The following is a 16,572-nucleotide window of genomic DNA, read 5'->3' as shown; positions in this document are numbered from 1 at the left end:
TAAATGGTGGTTCATTTTATTCTTCAGAAGAACCCTATGAAGCTAGTACTATTCCCACGTCACAGATAAGAAAACTAAAATATAGAGATACTAGATCATTTGTCTCAGAATATAGTCTGTTGGTAGAAAAAGCTGGGATTTGAACCCAGGAGTATTTGGTCCCAAAGTCCATAACCCTTTCCACCATGCCACGGTGGTTAAGTTTGGAAGCCTGAGAAAACTCACATTTCAAACTGTTAATTTTGCTCCCCCAGAAGTAAGACCATCCTCAGCAGATGCACACCAGATCTCGCACCTGACAGCTGGCTGTTTTAAGTAAAATCTCACATCAGGTCCTCTCTCCTCCCTGGTATGCTGAACTCCAGATATATTCCAAACAACCTTTCTGGATCAATCAGTACAGCTTTTACCAAGTGATCCCATTCCCTTCCCTGTAATATTTGTCCCCAAACCTCCCAGGTTACCAAAGGGAATATACTCTTTTATTACTTTTAACTTTTATTGCCTCTAAAAGATTTCTACCTCAGCAAACATGGGCTCTTCAGTTATGCAACAGTTGCTTTATGATAATGATGACAAAAGGCCTGGTTCAAAATGTTCAGTTGATACAATTATCATTACTTCAGATTCTTCTACTATTATATTCTAACAATTCTTTCTGGTTCTTTAAATTTTATTCCCCTTTCCGTAAGCTGTGGGGTGTCTTAACCATTTCTTATCTCACAATTTGTATTATCAGCATCAAGGGAGAATCCTCTTCGTGGGGAAAGAACATCATTTGAGAATTTTTTTTTAATATCCTCCTTATCTGTGGCTATATTTCATCTTCCCTTCCTAATGTTACTTGTGTCTTTGTTTCTTGATTTTCTCAGTGAATAAGTTTTCCTTTTATTGATCAATTCTCCTGGATTTTTAGTTTTCTATTTCATTAATTTCTGCTCTAATCTTTACTAGTTAACATAATTCTTTTGTAATTTTTTCCTAAGTTTCTTGGTTTGTACATTGTTTTGCAAAAAATACACTTAAGGTTCATGATTTCTGCTTATCTATACTCTCATGACTTTGTTACGTATGATTTTTTTTTCTTCTGTTTTTAACGATTTTGTGGGAGCCTGGATGGCTTAGTCGGTTAAGCGTCCTACTCTTGATTTCAGCTCAGGACATAATCTCACAATTCGTGGGATTGAGCCCCAGGTGAGCTGTGCACCGACAGCACGGAGCCTGCTTGTAATTCTCTCTCTCTTTCTCTCTCTGCCCCTCCCCTGCTTGGGCATGTGCAGCTCTCTCTCTCTCTCTCTCTCAAAATAAATAAACTTTAAAAAAAGATTTTGTAATCTCATTTGTTCTTCTCTTTAATCTATATTTAAAGTATTTTTAAATGTCTAGTTGTATATCAACGAGGGGGAATTTTTCTTGTTAATTTTATCCTCATTGTGCTTTGATAGATGATGTGATCTGTATGATTTCTGCCTTTTAAAATGTGTTGATTTTGAGAGCACCTGGGTGGCTCAGACGGTGAAGCCTGTGACTTTGACTTGGGTCATGAGCTCACAGTTTGTGGATTTGAACCCTGCATCTGGCTCTGTGCTGACAGCTCAGAGCCTGGAGCCTGCTTTGATTCTGTGGCTCCCTCTCTCTCTGCCCCTTCCCTGCTCCTGCTGTCTCTCTCTCTCTCTCTCAAAAATAAATAAATATTAAATAATATAAAATGTATTGATTTTTCTTTTTTTTTTTAATTTTTTTTAATGTTTATTTATTTTTGAGACAGAGACAGAGCATGAGCAGGGAAGGGGCAGAGAGAGAGGGAGACACAGGATGTGAAGCAGGCTCCAGGCTCTGAGCCGTCAGCCCAAAGCCCGAGGCGGGGCTCGAACTCACGGACCGCGAGATCATGCCCTGAGCCGAAGTCGGCCGCTTAACTGACTGAGCCACCCAGGCGCCCCAAGATTATTTTTAATGGTCTGGACGCTTCTGCCAACTGTACCAGTTCCTCCCCAACTGCAGTTGAAGTAATCACAAGGTCTTGTATCCATTTCACAAACCTTTGGCAGGGAGAAGTGAGACCTGTTTCTATGCTTCCACAAAGGTATAATCACATGGGGGGGGGGGGGGGGGGGGGGTCAAGATCTAGGAAGAAAACTAGATAATGAATAATGAGACCTAAAAACTAGTGTAAATAGTATTGGCTGTACTATACAACAGGCTTGGTGACCCTGGACAAGTCACTTTTCAGGTTTTCTCTTTGCTCATTACCCCAATGGTGGAGTCTTACTTGCTCTGCCCAAATTACGAGGTTTGTCAGGAGAAGCAGGGAGGTTAGGAATGCGAACTACACACAGTGATGATGAAGTAAAAAATACTAGCAACGGGTGCAAATATTTACATGCCGTACAGGAGAAGGACAAGGTAACATGTAAAAACGGCCAATACAGCCTCCAAAGTGCTCAGTTCCTCCTAGTGGTTTCCTTCCCCAGGTCCCAGCCACCTCCAGCTTCCTTTGGGGACACACTCCCTCCTGCGTGGAGAAAATCCCGCCCGATAACGTTAAGTCTCCCTCTTCGCGGCACCCGCAGCTTGGAACCTGCTGGAAGTGTGTTGTGAGATGAGCAGAAACCTGCCAGCAGCTGAAATTCGCGCTCCAGCACAACCAGCCCGGGCCGAGCATGTGCAGTGCCTCCTCAAGCCCTGGGGGCTGACTGGCAGATGTTGCCCAAATGCTCATCAGTCAAAGGAGGCTCTGGGCCCCGGACGCCCCTGGGTCTTGGGCAGATCGTCTCAGGTGCGGAGTTATCAGGGCTGGGAGCCTCTAGGGCCTCGGCGCTCTCGGCAAAGCAGCCGCCACGTTAAATCTAAGCACCTTGCTCTCGGTAGAGAAGGGATCGATGGTGTTCTGGATGCTGGCTCCCAGGGAAGATGCATTTCGCCGGTCCCGCGCCTCCTCGGGAAGATAATTGAGAGCGGAGCGCGAGCGCTGGGCACGCGGGCCCCGGATCCGCGGGAGCCCGCGCCGCGCGTGTCTGCACCGGCGAGCCGCCTCCCAAGCCCTCTTTCCCCAGTTTGCTTTCCTGCCGCAGTCCGGGCCCACATTAATTCTCTTCACTTGTGAGTGAGCACACACAAGTTCCCCGGGCACGATCCTGCCATCTGTTTCCCCGGGGGAGTCCAGTTTTTCAACGATTAACCTCCCAGCCAAGGGGCGGAGGGAAGGTGGCGGGATGGAGGGAGTGGGGCGGGGAGAGGCGTTTTGCACGTTCAAAGGCACCAAAATTAGCTGCCGACGCTAAACGGGTTTACTTTCCTCGGTTTTTGACAAACAAATGCAGTGGGATGCCTGCTCGGCCGACTGCCGCCCCGGCCCCGAGCCCTGGGCTCACTCCTCAGCCTGCTGCCGAGTTTCGCTCCGCAGTCCTGCGCGGCATCCGCCGAGCTTCGCCCCCTTGCCCAGGTCTGCAGATGGATGGATGCTGGGCAGGCTTCCTTCCCCTGGTCGGGTTAACGCCGGCTTAGGCTAAAGCCCCAAAGCTCCCACGTTGGGCCTCCTGTTTATCAGCCCGCCCCCACCACCACTACCAAAGGACGTGCCCCTTTGGTTAGTGTCGGGGCTCCCAGCCCAAGCGAGGGGGAGGACACCTCCCTATCCCCTCCTCCCCATCCGCGCGGCGGCTCGGGGTTTTACTGCAGCAGCCGGAGGTGACAGCGACGCCTTAGCCTCCTCCGTTGCTCTCAGAGCCCCGGCTTCCCCTGCATCCGGAAAGCGCCCCCTCCAGAGAGGCTGGTCCCCGGAGAAGTGCTAACGAGCTGCAGAAAACCAAATTTAAAAATGTAGAAGTCGCTGGGCTGCATTCCTCCGAGGACGAGCCTGATCGCCCAGGACTGAGAGTGGCAGCGTGTGGGAAGTTGGGACCGTAGAGCAAGGGGGGAGGGGAGTGGTGCAGCCGGCATTCTCTTCTGGAAGGAATCGCTGGGAGCAGTGCTGTTGGACACAAGTTTGCGTGGGAGTGTTTTCCTTTTGTCAATAATTAATCACCGGAATCAGTCTGGCAGAATTGGAGTTTTAGCAATAGTGCAGAGGGCGGGGCCGAACACCTAACTCCAGGACGCTCCGAGCCACCCGGCGCAGTGGGAAGCTGGCAGCAGCTGGGGAGGAGCCAAAGCCTGGGTGCTCACCTAAGCCGCAGGGAGATACACCCGACCGGGAGGTAAGCATCTTCCAAAATATATGCTTGAACGCTAAAGCAGATTTAGTAAGATAGAATTCCTTCCTTTGCAGGGGAAAAATTAATCCTAGCTTTAATGCAATTTATCAGTTTATTATTTAACTGCATTAAAAAATTAAAGATTGAATGGGTTTTTCCATTTGCCTTGAACTGTGTTGGAAACTAAGAGGTTTCAACTCAACAGAAGCCAAACTTTATTACTGAAACTTTCCCAGCCAAAAGAAGAGAAAATTACTTCGTTAATTACTTTCAGGATTTATCTTTGTGTAGTTCAGTAACTGTTCAGGGAAATATCATTGGGAGATGCTTGGTTTCATTCTTAAATATTCTAGTTTTATGTTCTTATACAATACTTTTTTTGCCCATAAAGCTACTTTAGGCAGTAATACACACAAGCCAACTGGCCAAAAAGTGACGAATTTCCAATAAGGAATACATTTTAACGTTTTCTCACGATTATTAAGCAATACGTATTCTCTCAAAGATGCTGATGTAATTATTTATAACTAACCAGACTTCTAAACCCCAAGAGAAAGGAATAGTCAACTTCACCATGGAGGTGGGGATGTGAGGAAGAGGAAGAAAAGGGTTTTAGATATGAGCAGAGTCTCAACTAAAGTGATATTCAACTGGTTGGCGATTAATACATAGGAGTTCAGCCCTTGATTCAATAAAGAATTTGAAGAATTATTAAATGTAAATCTTAGCCCTAAAACTACAAATAAATTCATCAGGGAAATTGGGAAAGTTGTTTTTCGAAAAGACATAGAGTGGTGTGGTAGTTCTTTTGAATTAATGAAGAAATGTATGGTCATTTTTGCCTATGAACTTTTCGGATTAATGCATAGAACTAATGAGGTTTTCATAACTTGATTTGCACATTGTAACTCTTCCTATGCTTTTAAAAACAGGCATCATTTTGATAAATTTCAATGGCGGTGATGGCCTTCTACACAGATTACTAGAGCAACAATAAGCTCTCATCTGAAATGCACCCTCATTGTTCATCTGAAATCACCCTCATTGTTCAAATATTTCCACTCAACTATTTAATAACAATAAATTAAAAATGGTTTGTCAGACCAAAAACATTTGAATACAAAGTTAAAAGTCAACCAGTCCTCAACTTCAATCAGTTTTCTTAATCCACTGTTTATAAACTTGCAAATACTTTTATAAAAACTGCCCTTCATAATTCTGTATCTACTATGTCAGCATAAACTATTTTACCACCAAGTATACAAGGTGAAACATTTTCTTTAAAAAATTATCCAAATGGAACTCAATTTCCAGAATGGTGTGTAAGGAGCTCCATGAACCCACTCCTTAGCAAAACATCAATTGGTAAAGAGTATACATCAGCAACTAGTTAGTCTCTAGAAATTGTCCTGAGGAAATATAACGGATGAAGAAAACTTTATTCAAGACAGTCTACTAAAATTCAGTAAGAGCAGCAAGAGTGTGAGGCATTTGAGCCACAACCCAGTCCCGGCCCACCTCCAGCTATGGGACCATGTTCCACTCTGGATGGGTGCCGCTGAGAACACAGGACTCCCTCTCAACTTGGATCCTAGTCTAAGGCTATGGTATATCCCTGAGAAAAGCAGGCTGCCGGCATCTTACCACCCCAGCTTTGTGTTGCAAAAGTTCTTTTCTAGACTGGAGCAGGCAAGAGGTCTGAGGCTCTTCCTCCAACTATCCCCGATTCTTAAGGCCTGTGATGAAAAATTCAACATCTAAAAGACAAATAAGCCATTTAAAAATGGGCAAGGGAATTGAATAGACATTTCTCCAAAGAAGACGTACAAACAGCCAATCGACACATGAAAAAGTGCTTACTATCAGTAGTCATTAGGGAAACGAAGATCAAAAGCATAAGATACCATTTCACACCAACCAAAGTGCCATAATAAGAAACAAACAAACAAACAAACAAAAAACAGATAATAACAGTTGTTGGAAAAGAGGTAGAGAAATTGGAATCATCATACACTGCTGGTGGGAATGTAAAATGGTGAGCTGCTATGGCAGGTAGTTTGGTAGCTCCTCAAAAAGCTCAACATAGAGTCACCATATAATCCAGCCCCATTCCACTCCTAGCTGTATATCCAAGAGAATTAGAATGTGTGTCCACGTAAGAACATATACACAAATGTTTGCAGCACCATGACTCAAAATAGCCCAAAATGAAAACAATCTAAGTGTTCATTGACTGAAAAATGGATAAAGTATGGTACCGAATGGAACAATGGAATATTATCCAGCAATAAATAAAAAGGAATGAAGTACTGATACTTGTTACAGCATGGGTGAACATTGAAAAGGTTACGCTAAGTGGAAGGAGACCATATATTGTATGATTCCATCTGTGTTCCATATCCACAATGGGCAATCCTGTAGCCAGAAAGAAAGGGTGGAATTGGAAAAGAATAGAGGACAAGTGGGGCGCCTGGGTGGCTCAATTGGTTAAGTGTCCGACTTCGGCTCAGGTCATGATCTCGCAGTTTGTGAGTTCAAGCCCTGCATCAGGCTCTGTGCTGACAGCTTTCTCAGAGCCTGGAGGCTGCTCTGGATTCTGTCTCCCTTTCTCTCTGCCCCTCCCCTGCTTACACCCTGTCTCTGTCTCTCTCAAAAATAAATAAACATTAAAAAAAATTTTTTTAAAGAATAGGGGAGGGGCGCCTGGGTGGCGCAGTCGGTTAAGCGTCCGACTTCAGCCAGGTCACGATCTCGCGGTCCGTGAGTTCGAGCCCCGCGTCAGGCTCTGGGCTGATGGCTCGGAGCCTGGAGCCTGTTTCCGATTCTGTGTCTCCCTCTCTCTCTGCCCCTCCTCCGTTCATGCTCTGTCTCTCTCTGTCCCAAAAATAAATAAAAACGTTGAAAAAAAAAAAAAAAAGAATAGGGGACAACTGCTAAAGGATACAGGTATCTTGTTGGGGTGATGAAAATGGTCTAAAATTGGTGATGTTTATATAACTGTGAGCATACTAAAAACCATTGAATTATATACTTTAATGGGTGAATTACATGTTAATAAGACTTTTTTTTTTAATAAACTAGCCAAGATATTAAAAGAACAGATGGATTTAGAATTTGGACTTCATGAATCCCCACGTACCAGTAGATGTATAGTTTATATGAGGCTTTCTCCCAAGGACCACACTGAAATAGATGACATAATTAAGAGTGGCACAGGTGTTACACGGCTATGTGATTTGCGTATGTTTGCAAACCCACCAAGCTTTCCTCTGTTTAGAAATAAGTCAAATGTCATTAAGGCAGGCCTAGAGAGAATTGGCTTGCAAATCCCCTACCTTTTTGGACTCACCAACCTACTCTATTAATTTAAGCCCAGTGAAGCCAGTTGTTCCTCCCACTTCTAGATAAATCTAGTCCTTTATCAGTTCTTCAGGCCACTTATTGAAAGAGGCCACACTAAGTGAGAGGAGGTTACTAAATCTCAGTCAAAAGTGAACTTTGTTACTCAGATTAGCCCAGTCTCGCTTACACTAGATTGGGCCCGGAAGTAGGAGTCTTGGGAGGAAAGGACGAGCTGGGGCAGCCACTAGGGTCCTCAAAGCACACTGACATGTCACTGCTGGGAAGCATCTCCTGTGATTGGGACAGTCTCAAATACAGGAGAAGCTCTCAAATAATTAATGGACTGCCTGATCTGGTCCTAAGAACCATGGAATTGGATGACAGTGTTTTGTCCAGAAATAAGAATATAAAATTGGTGAGTCTGAGTTTCGTGTGGCTGGTAAGCAGCACCACAACTTGCTGCTAGAAACAGTTATAAGTACACTCAGGCAAACCACACCCTTACCCTTAGCTGTAGGGACTCAAGTAAGTCTGCCTGCTTCAGGAAAACTCAAGATTTTCCATTCTCATCAGCATAGACTGATCCTTCCATGTATGTTTATTTTTTTTTTAACTTTTTTAAGTGTTTATTTATTTGAGAGAGAGAGAGTGCGCATGCACAGGAGACGGGCAGAGAGAGAAGGAAACAGAGAATCCCAAGTAGGCTTTGCCCTGTCAGTGCACAGCCTGACACAGGGCTCGATCTCATGAAACATGAGATCATGACCTGAGCTGAAATCAAAAGTCAGACGCTTAACCACATGAGCCACCCAGGCGCCCCATGCCATGTATGTTTAGAAGAGCCTATCATGCTGATAAAAATGGGTTCTATGTGACTTTTGACCATCAAAGTTTTGTAGAGGTCCTTTTGTCATATTTTAGCCAATTAGAATTTTTAAAAAAAATTTCTTTAATGTTTATTTGCTTCTGAGAAACAGAGAGAGACAGAGCATGCACAGGGGAGGAGGAAAGAGAGAGAGGGAGACACAGAATCCAAAGCAGGCTCCAGGCTCTGAGCTGTCAGCACAGAGCCCAACGCAGGGCTCAAACTCATGAACCATGAGATCATGACCTGAGCTGAAGTCAGACGCTTAACTGACTGAGCCACCCAGGCACCCTGCCAGTTAGAAGATTTATATAAAATAATTGTAATTGTAAATGTCCAACTAGTTGTCTATAAATTAAATATATGTAAAAAAAAAAAAACCTTGATCACAGTTATTATTTATTAATATTACTTTGATCAGGATTAATAATTCATTTATCCAACAGATATTTATCGTGCACCTATCCTGTGCCAGAACAACTCTAGGCCCTGAATGAGTAATAAACTAAGCTCCCTTGAGGAGCTTAAATTCTAGAGGGGACATCAGCCATTTAAAGAATTACTTAAAAATAATAATTATTATAATAAGTGAATTTTATAGCATATGAGCGGAGAAAAGGGCTCTGGAGAAAAATTAACCAGGGAAGGGAATGAGGTGCAGTTTTAAACTGTGGCATCAAGCTAGGAAGTAAAATTATATAATTAGATAACATAAAGATTGTGTACAAACTTGGCCACATGTCTCTGAGATAGACCATGAAGATTTCCCCCTGGGAGTCTTGGTTTCCCCTTCCCATCAGCATTATTTTGCTACCTTAGATTTGCTGCTGTTTCAATAAGGAAAATATTAGCCTCAACAAATTCCAAGCAGGTACAAGGAAGACATAGCTAATACCTGCTCTAAAGAACTATAACCTAAATAAAACACCGCCTTATGATAACAAAAATTCTCGTTGAAGGAAATCATTAGCCCGGGCTTTCGGTTTTCTTTTGCCTTTCTCTTTTGCTTTGCCCTGGATTCTTGTAGTCTGCCAGAGGACTGTGTGGTAAATAATTAAGAACTGCTCTCCCAAAGTTAACATCTTTTTGAAGAGTGAGAGGGTAGGGGAGAGGTTGAGGGGAAGAAAATTTTCAGGCCAACTTGGAAAGGTGAAAGGAGAACAGATCTTTCAAAATTAGAGAACAGAGCATGGAATCCCACAGATCACCTAATAAAAGGTGGGGGAAAGTAACCAGAGTGTCCACTTAGCTGGACTGTCCCAGAATCTCTACTCAATTCACCTGTTTTAAAAGATACCTGAGGACACATTGTTCAGTAAAATACAATGGGTGTGGCAGCTTTCCTGGAATAGAGCTTTTGGAAAATGGCTTAAAAGAGAGCAGGGACTTGATTTTTTTTTAAGTCAAAAAAAGAGCATTTATTTCAGGCTTACAGGAGAAGAATTTAAGCATGTTCAGAGTCAAGTTAGAAATAAGTCAAAAGAATCCCTGTTGGGGTGCATGGGTGGTTCAGTCGGTTGAATGGCCAACTCTTGATTTCAGCTCAGGTCATGATCCCCGGGTCTCAAGCCCCGAGTCGGGCTCCTTGCTGACCATGGAGCCTGCTTAATCCCTCTCCCTCTGCCCCTCTCCCTCACTTGCACGCTCTCTCTCTGTAGAAAGTGGCCAGAGGAGAGTGACCGTGTCAGTCTTATTCATAGTTTATATCTCCAGCATACTCTTGATGAACAGTTGATTGGATGGACAGATATGTAGATTAATGATCTGCCAGGTTAAGATCAAAGGTGTTTGCACAAAGAGACAGTATAGCAAGAGTGGTTAAGAGTTGTGTTCTCTACATTAGTTGTGAGACTTTGCACCAGCTTTTAAATTTCCCAGTGTCTCAGTTTCCTCATTTGTGAAACAGTTATAGAAATAGTGCCTCCATTATAGTGTTATTAGGCGAACTACATAAGGCAATACATATAAAGTGGTTAGCAAAGTTCTGGGACATAAGTTGTTCAATAAATACTCTCTGCGATTGTTACCAAAATAGAATGGTAGTTTCCTGGGTGACAGTTTGCTATTTAAACATTGCATCCCTGCCTTTTCAGCTCCATTAGAAGATCAAAGGTTGTCAAGTAGGAATTCCAAGCTAATGTGATCATTTTGAGTTCCAGATCTCTGAAAAGATACAAAAGAGAATTTGGGAATTAATAGAAGTAGAATATTGAACAAATAAATTAAAAGGACTAGCAGAAGAAAGAAGGAAACAAGCTCAAAATGTTACTTCCATGGCAATTTTTCTGGAGCAATAATAACTCTACTGTCCTCACACCCAGACCTCTTCTTTAGGTGACCAAAGTGCCAGCTCATCCCTGTTCTGCAACATGCTTGTGCCTCATAGAATGTCATGCCCCACAGGCATCAATAAATGTTTGCTCATGCAGAAGAAAGAAAAGTGAAAACAAAATTTGAAGTTGAGTCTTATCTAAACTTAGAGAATGTGGGGTACCTGGGTGGCTCAATTGGTTAAGCATCTGTCTTTGGCTTAGATCATGATCTCACAGTTCGTGGGTTCAAGCCCCGCATCAGGCTCTGTGCTGATAGCTCAGAGCGTGGAGCCTGCTTCTGATTCTGCATCTCCCTCTCTCTCTGCCCCTCCCCAGCTTGTGCTCACTCGTGCTCTCTATCAGAAATAATAAATGAATAACTTTTAAAAAATAAATAAATAAACCTAAAGAGTGGTATAGTATCTTTTTCATTTCTTTTGAAAATCGAATAATCCGCTTTTTGTGTGAGATCTTTAGTCAGAATTATCATAGTATCTCCTCATAGACAGTTCCCTCTTACCTTCTAACTGAGGCCAAAGGCCGGCCTATGACCAACCTATGGAAACCCAGCGTCTTTACTGCCTCCTTCTACTTCTGTCAGAGAGAATTCACACGGTCTCTTTCCTAACCATGGAGGAATGTCATGTTTTTCATCTTCTGTTAAGAATAGTAAACTGCTTGCCCCTTACTAACTCATCAACTGGGGAGTCGTTTTTAAGTAAAATCAGCTTAGAATTGCTTTATTGATGGAAAAAAATAGGCATAGAAAGAATACATAACTGACCCAAATACTTCAGTTACCAACTCTTTATTCCTCGAGGTTGCAGATACTTTACTCCACAAGGGAGATCTTGGTCCTTAAATTTTTAATAAGATATTTTATTGACTAAAATTTTAAACAAAGAAAATAAATCAATCAGGTTGCCCTAGTTCTGGTTTCGAAGGGCAGGAAAATCAGGTTATAATTTAGGACAAAGGAGTTGTTCCACAGGTTTCCTCCATTTAGGAGAAAACAAACATTGATGCAAACACAAAAGAGGTGATATGGTACCCCTGTGAACTTCCGGAGTGAAGTCTTTCTCCTAGACTCATGGGAGTCACCATTTGACCCACTTAGCTCATATGTCTCTGAAGGGTCCAGTAGAGTCACTTGAAAGGAATCTCTTCGGACTGGAAATAAGATGCATGTAGAAAATAAGAGGAACAGGTAATAAATGTGACAAAAATTATTCTCTCTGAGCCCTTACTCTCTGAGCTCCCTGAAGCATCCTCTACCAATGTTGTGTTTGTTGTATCACCTTCACAGCAACGCAGAGATAATCATTTTTGTGCTACTGACAGCCTAACCGATGTTCCCAGAGGTTAAACAACATTCTGAATATCGTACAATAGCAAACTCCAGTTTGCCAATTTCAAAACCCACACTTTTGTTATGGCAAAAAAACAACTTAATGAAGCAAATCATTCTCTAGTGGGATATTGAATTCTGTTGTAGAAATAAGATCTTAGATTTGATGAAATCTTAGTAATTTCTTCTTAAAACCTTCCTGCTGATTGGTAACAACCCTCAGAAGGTGTGGTTCAGTCTCTGCTTGAACAGTTTCCCTAATGGAAATCTCACTCCTTCAACCAGGCAATCGTTTCCCCTTTAGATAGCTCTTATTGTTTAAAGTTTTTCCTGAGATTCACCTCTGAAAACAATAAAACAATTCCAAACCTTCACCTCCATGATAGCCTGTAACACATTTAAAACACAAGTTTCTCTCTCTCCAAATCTTCTCTCAATGTTGCCCTTGAAAACCTTCCAGACGTTCTCTATCTAACTTTCTTTGGCTGTGCTCAACCTGCCGCAGTAACCACTCATACCAGCTGGAAAAAAGATGCTAATCAAAGCAAAGAGTTGCAGCCCCCTCTTGTCATCCACGGCACAGTACTTCTGTAGATACAGAAGAATATTGGCACTGCAGTCTGAATGTATCTCCCCAAAATCCATGTTGAATCGGAACCCCCAAAGTGATTAGGAGGTAGGGGCCCTTCAGAGGTGCTTAGGTCATAAGAATGGAGCCCCCTCATGAATGGGATTAGTGATCATATAAAAGAGGCTCCAGAGGGATCTCTTGCCCCTTCCACCATGTAAGGACGTGTTAGAAAGTGCCAGCTATGAACCGGGAAGAGGGCCTTCACCAGAAAGACAGTGATGCTGGCACCTTGATCTTGGACTTAGTCTCCAGAACTATAAGAAATAAATCACTATTGTTTATAAGCTACCCAGATTGTGGCATTCTATAAAAGCCCAAATGGACTGAGACAATTAGATCACTTTTATTTGCCAACCTTTCCACAACACTAATGGCTCATAATGAACTTGAAGTCAATTTAAATTCTTTAGTGTTTTTTACTTGAACTGATCATAGGCCACATTTCCCTCCATCCTACCCTTGGACAAGTAACTATTTTTTTCAGGTTTTTTTTTTTAAGTTTATTTATTTATTTTGAGAGCAAGAACTCCTGTACATGAGCAGGGGGAGGGGGCAGAGAGAGAAGAGAGAGAGAATCCCCAGCAGGCTCTGAACTGTCAGCATGGAGACTGACATGGGGCTTGATCCCATGAACTGTGAGATCATGATCTGAGCTGAAAGCAAGAATCAGACGCTTAACTGACTGAGCCACCCAGGTACCCCCAACTGACTTTTCGAACTGAAGAACACGACTTTATATTTCCCCCAAAGTTTGACCATACTTGGAACTCTGTAATCTGCTGTATTTTACAACTCCACCCCATAACTTGGACTTATCTGCAAATTGTCTTTTTCTTCCTTTCTTTCTCTCTCTCTCTTTCTTTCCTTCTTTTGCATTCTTGCTTTCATGTCTATTTATTTTTGAGAGACAGACAGACAGAGCATGAGTGGGGGAGGGGGAGAGAGAGAGAGAGAGAGAGAGAGACAGAATCCCAAACAGGCTCCAGGCTATAAGCTGTCAGCATAGAGCCCAACACAGGGCTTGAACCCCAAATTTATGTTACTTTACCAATTATGAAGCTCTTTCACAAACATTTCATATGATTCTTACAACTACCCTGTAAATGAGATACTTTTGTCATTCTATATGTGAGGACAAAGATTCAGAAAGACTGTCTGACTTGCCAAATGTGACACAGCTAATAAATAAGAAATTAAGAAACAAGCCTTAGGCCTTCTGACTCTGTTTCCAGTAACTTTTCAAAACCTGATTTTAAATACAATAATTAACTTCACCTCTTTCCTTTTTCTACAACCTCCCTGCCCCCCACATGGATATCAACAGAGACTAATTAAAATCAAAAAATATTCTCTACAAACAAAATCTCGCTCAGAAACCCACTACATAAAGCAGATTACAAGCCGGTTGTTCTGATAGAAGAGAGGTATAAGCCTCTTAGCCTCTAACTCTGTCCCAGTTGGGACCTCCCCTAAACCCTGCTATGGGTGGTAATGTGGCACCTTATAGTCCTCCAAGTACATTCAGATGTCACTAGCCAATGGCATGTTCTCAAACTGTAACCTTCTCTAAGAATAATTTTTAAAGTATGGCTAACTTTTCATGCCTTGTTTTTATAATACAATCTAGAATTTTGTGGGAAATCATTTAGCAGGATGGAACAGAATTGTCTTATTTATTTATTTTTAGATTTTATTCATTTTTTTTTAATTTATTTTAAAGAGAGAGAGAGCATGAGCATGTGGAGGAGAGGGGCAGAGGGAGGGAGAGAGAAAATCTCAAGCAGGCTCCATGCTCAGCGCAGAGCCTTTCGCAGGTCTTGACCCCGTGACCCTGGGATCATGAGTTGGACACACAACTAACTGAGCCACCCAGGCACACCAACATGGAACAGAATTGTTTTAAAGTTTGAAGGCAACCTTGGGTTAATTCCCATCTTTATTTCACAGATGAAGAAACAGCAACCCAGAGAAGAGAAGTAACCCACACAGGATCATTCCACAGAGGCACAAGGGCAAGAACCCAATCTGGACCCTCCCTGGCAGGTAAATTCTTCCAATTAGAGCATGGAATCGCCCTTTTAGAAATCTGACCCTTTTGAAACAATATGACATCTTTAATAACATGGAGCTTCTGGTTCTCACATAAGCAATCAACAAACATTTATTATACACTTGACATTACAATGGCATTTAAGATAATATAAAGGAATAAAATGTGGCAATTAGCTTTAGTAATGAGGCCTTGAAGCAGCCGTTCTCAGCTTACAGATATCAAGGCCCCTTTGAAGTGTAGGTAGAAAATGTTTATGCAAAATTTGCAAACATTTTAAGGGGTTTATAGATGCACCCCACCACCGAGTACTTAACCTCCAGGTGAGGAACCTCTCGCCAGCTCAGTACAAGTGCCAGGGTCAGGACTGTATAGCTCCAACTACTTTCTTATTTATGGGTCTGCTGGTTAAAGGCTGCTTCTGTTTCAGTATCCTTCATCTTTTATTTAAATGGAGCCGCATCCCATCCTGAAGACCTTTGATACAAGAGAGGAGTAAATGTCTTAGTATCTAATTAACTAGATGGGACAAATTGAGAAATATAAAATGAAAACATTTTCTTTCCAAAATGTTAACTGTGAAAGTGAGGATGATCCGTGCTTATAATAGGACATTCATTTCCCTTCTGTTTCTTTAACTTTTAAGAAAGTAAGAAAAGAAAAATAAACCTAGATTTTGACTAGTTGCCTGGCCACTTTTATGAAATCTATGGTAAACGGGAAAAAGAGTAGGGGTGGGGACAAAAAGAAATAGATTTATCTTCTAAATTGATTGTTTCTTAATCCTTCCCTTTGCCATAATGTTTTCAGAGATTGATGATCCTGAAATGGTTGGCCACAATTTCTTCATTTCAAAATAATTTGGGAAGTTCCAATATTACTTTAAAGTTATTGATAATTAGGCCTGATTTCAAAATTCAAAAAACACTCCTTGGACATTAGCATGTGCAGAGCATTGTCACAGGAAGCAAGTGCAGTGTGAGAGAAAGACCACTTTGGAGTGAGAGAATCCTAGGACTGAATCCCACTGTCATTTCCTCCTTGGCTTTAGACCATGAGCAAGGTACAAAAAGATAACGAACTTCAGTTTTCTTTTTTTTTCTTTTTTTTTTTTAACGTTTATTTATTTTTGAGAGACACAGAGAGAGAGAGAGAACAAGCAGGGGAGGAACAGAGAGAGAGGGAGACACAGAATCCGAAACAGGCTCCAGTCTCTGACCTGTCAGTACAGAACCTGACGCGGGGCTCAAACCCATGAACCGGGACATCATGACCTGACCCGAAGTCAGTTGCTTAACCGACTGAGCCACCCAGGCACCCCTCAGTTTTTGTATCTTTAAAATGAAGTGATATGTTTTTTATCTCCTTTTGACAGCCACACCAGAACTGAATAAATGTACTAGAGAAGAATCTCACTAAAAGTGGCCTCCAATGTGATAACTGATAAAGTTCAGATGATTTGTCTTACAGATGAGCTCATTCTCTTTTAGTCTATGCCTGGTGTCCATAGCTAAGGCTATGATTAGTAGGATTAGTATAGTGTGTAGAATATAGTGTGTAGTCTAGTGTGTAGTAATCCTAACAGTTAATGTTCACTTAGCCCTTCTTATGTATTATTCTAATACCTTACACATTTTCATCTTGCCAGAAAGTTTATGATGTTCTATTATGATTTCTAATTTCCAGTTGAGGAAACTGAGTTGGAGTGGGTAACTTAGCCAGGATCAAAGCCAGACATGATCCAGAGCCAGAGCTCCATACTCACCACACTGCCTCTCAGTGAGATTCTCACCCAGCTCCCCGTGTGGTCACTGTGAGACTTTTGCCC

At 42.1% G+C, this 16,572-nt stretch overlaps 1 protein-coding gene across 2 annotated transcripts in view; it reads left to right on the top strand.

The window, feature by feature from the left end:
- Positions 1 to 3,488: 3,488 nt before the first annotated feature.
- Positions 3,489 to 16,572, top strand: part of SPTSSB (serine palmitoyltransferase small subunit B) — a 30,131-nt gene continuing 17,047 nt past the window's right edge. The window contains exons 1-2 of one of the 2 annotated variants that reach the window (XM_030329632.1): positions 3,491 to 4,199; positions 14,642 to 14,737. The gene's annotated coding sequence lies outside the window, so the exon portion shown is untranslated. Of the gene's footprint in view, positions 4,200 to 14,641; positions 14,738 to 16,572 lie in introns of both variants that reach the window. The other variant, XM_030329633.1, reaches the window with a different exon arrangement.

Source organism: Lynx canadensis, chromosome C2 (genome assembly GCF_007474595.2).
Source record: "Lynx canadensis isolate LIC74 chromosome C2, mLynCan4.pri.v2, whole genome shotgun sequence".
Taxonomy (NCBI): domain Eukaryota; kingdom Metazoa; phylum Chordata; class Mammalia; order Carnivora; family Felidae; genus Lynx; species Lynx canadensis.
Note: the sequence above shows the minus strand (reverse complement) of the source record. Positions and strands in the feature narration are given on the sequence as shown.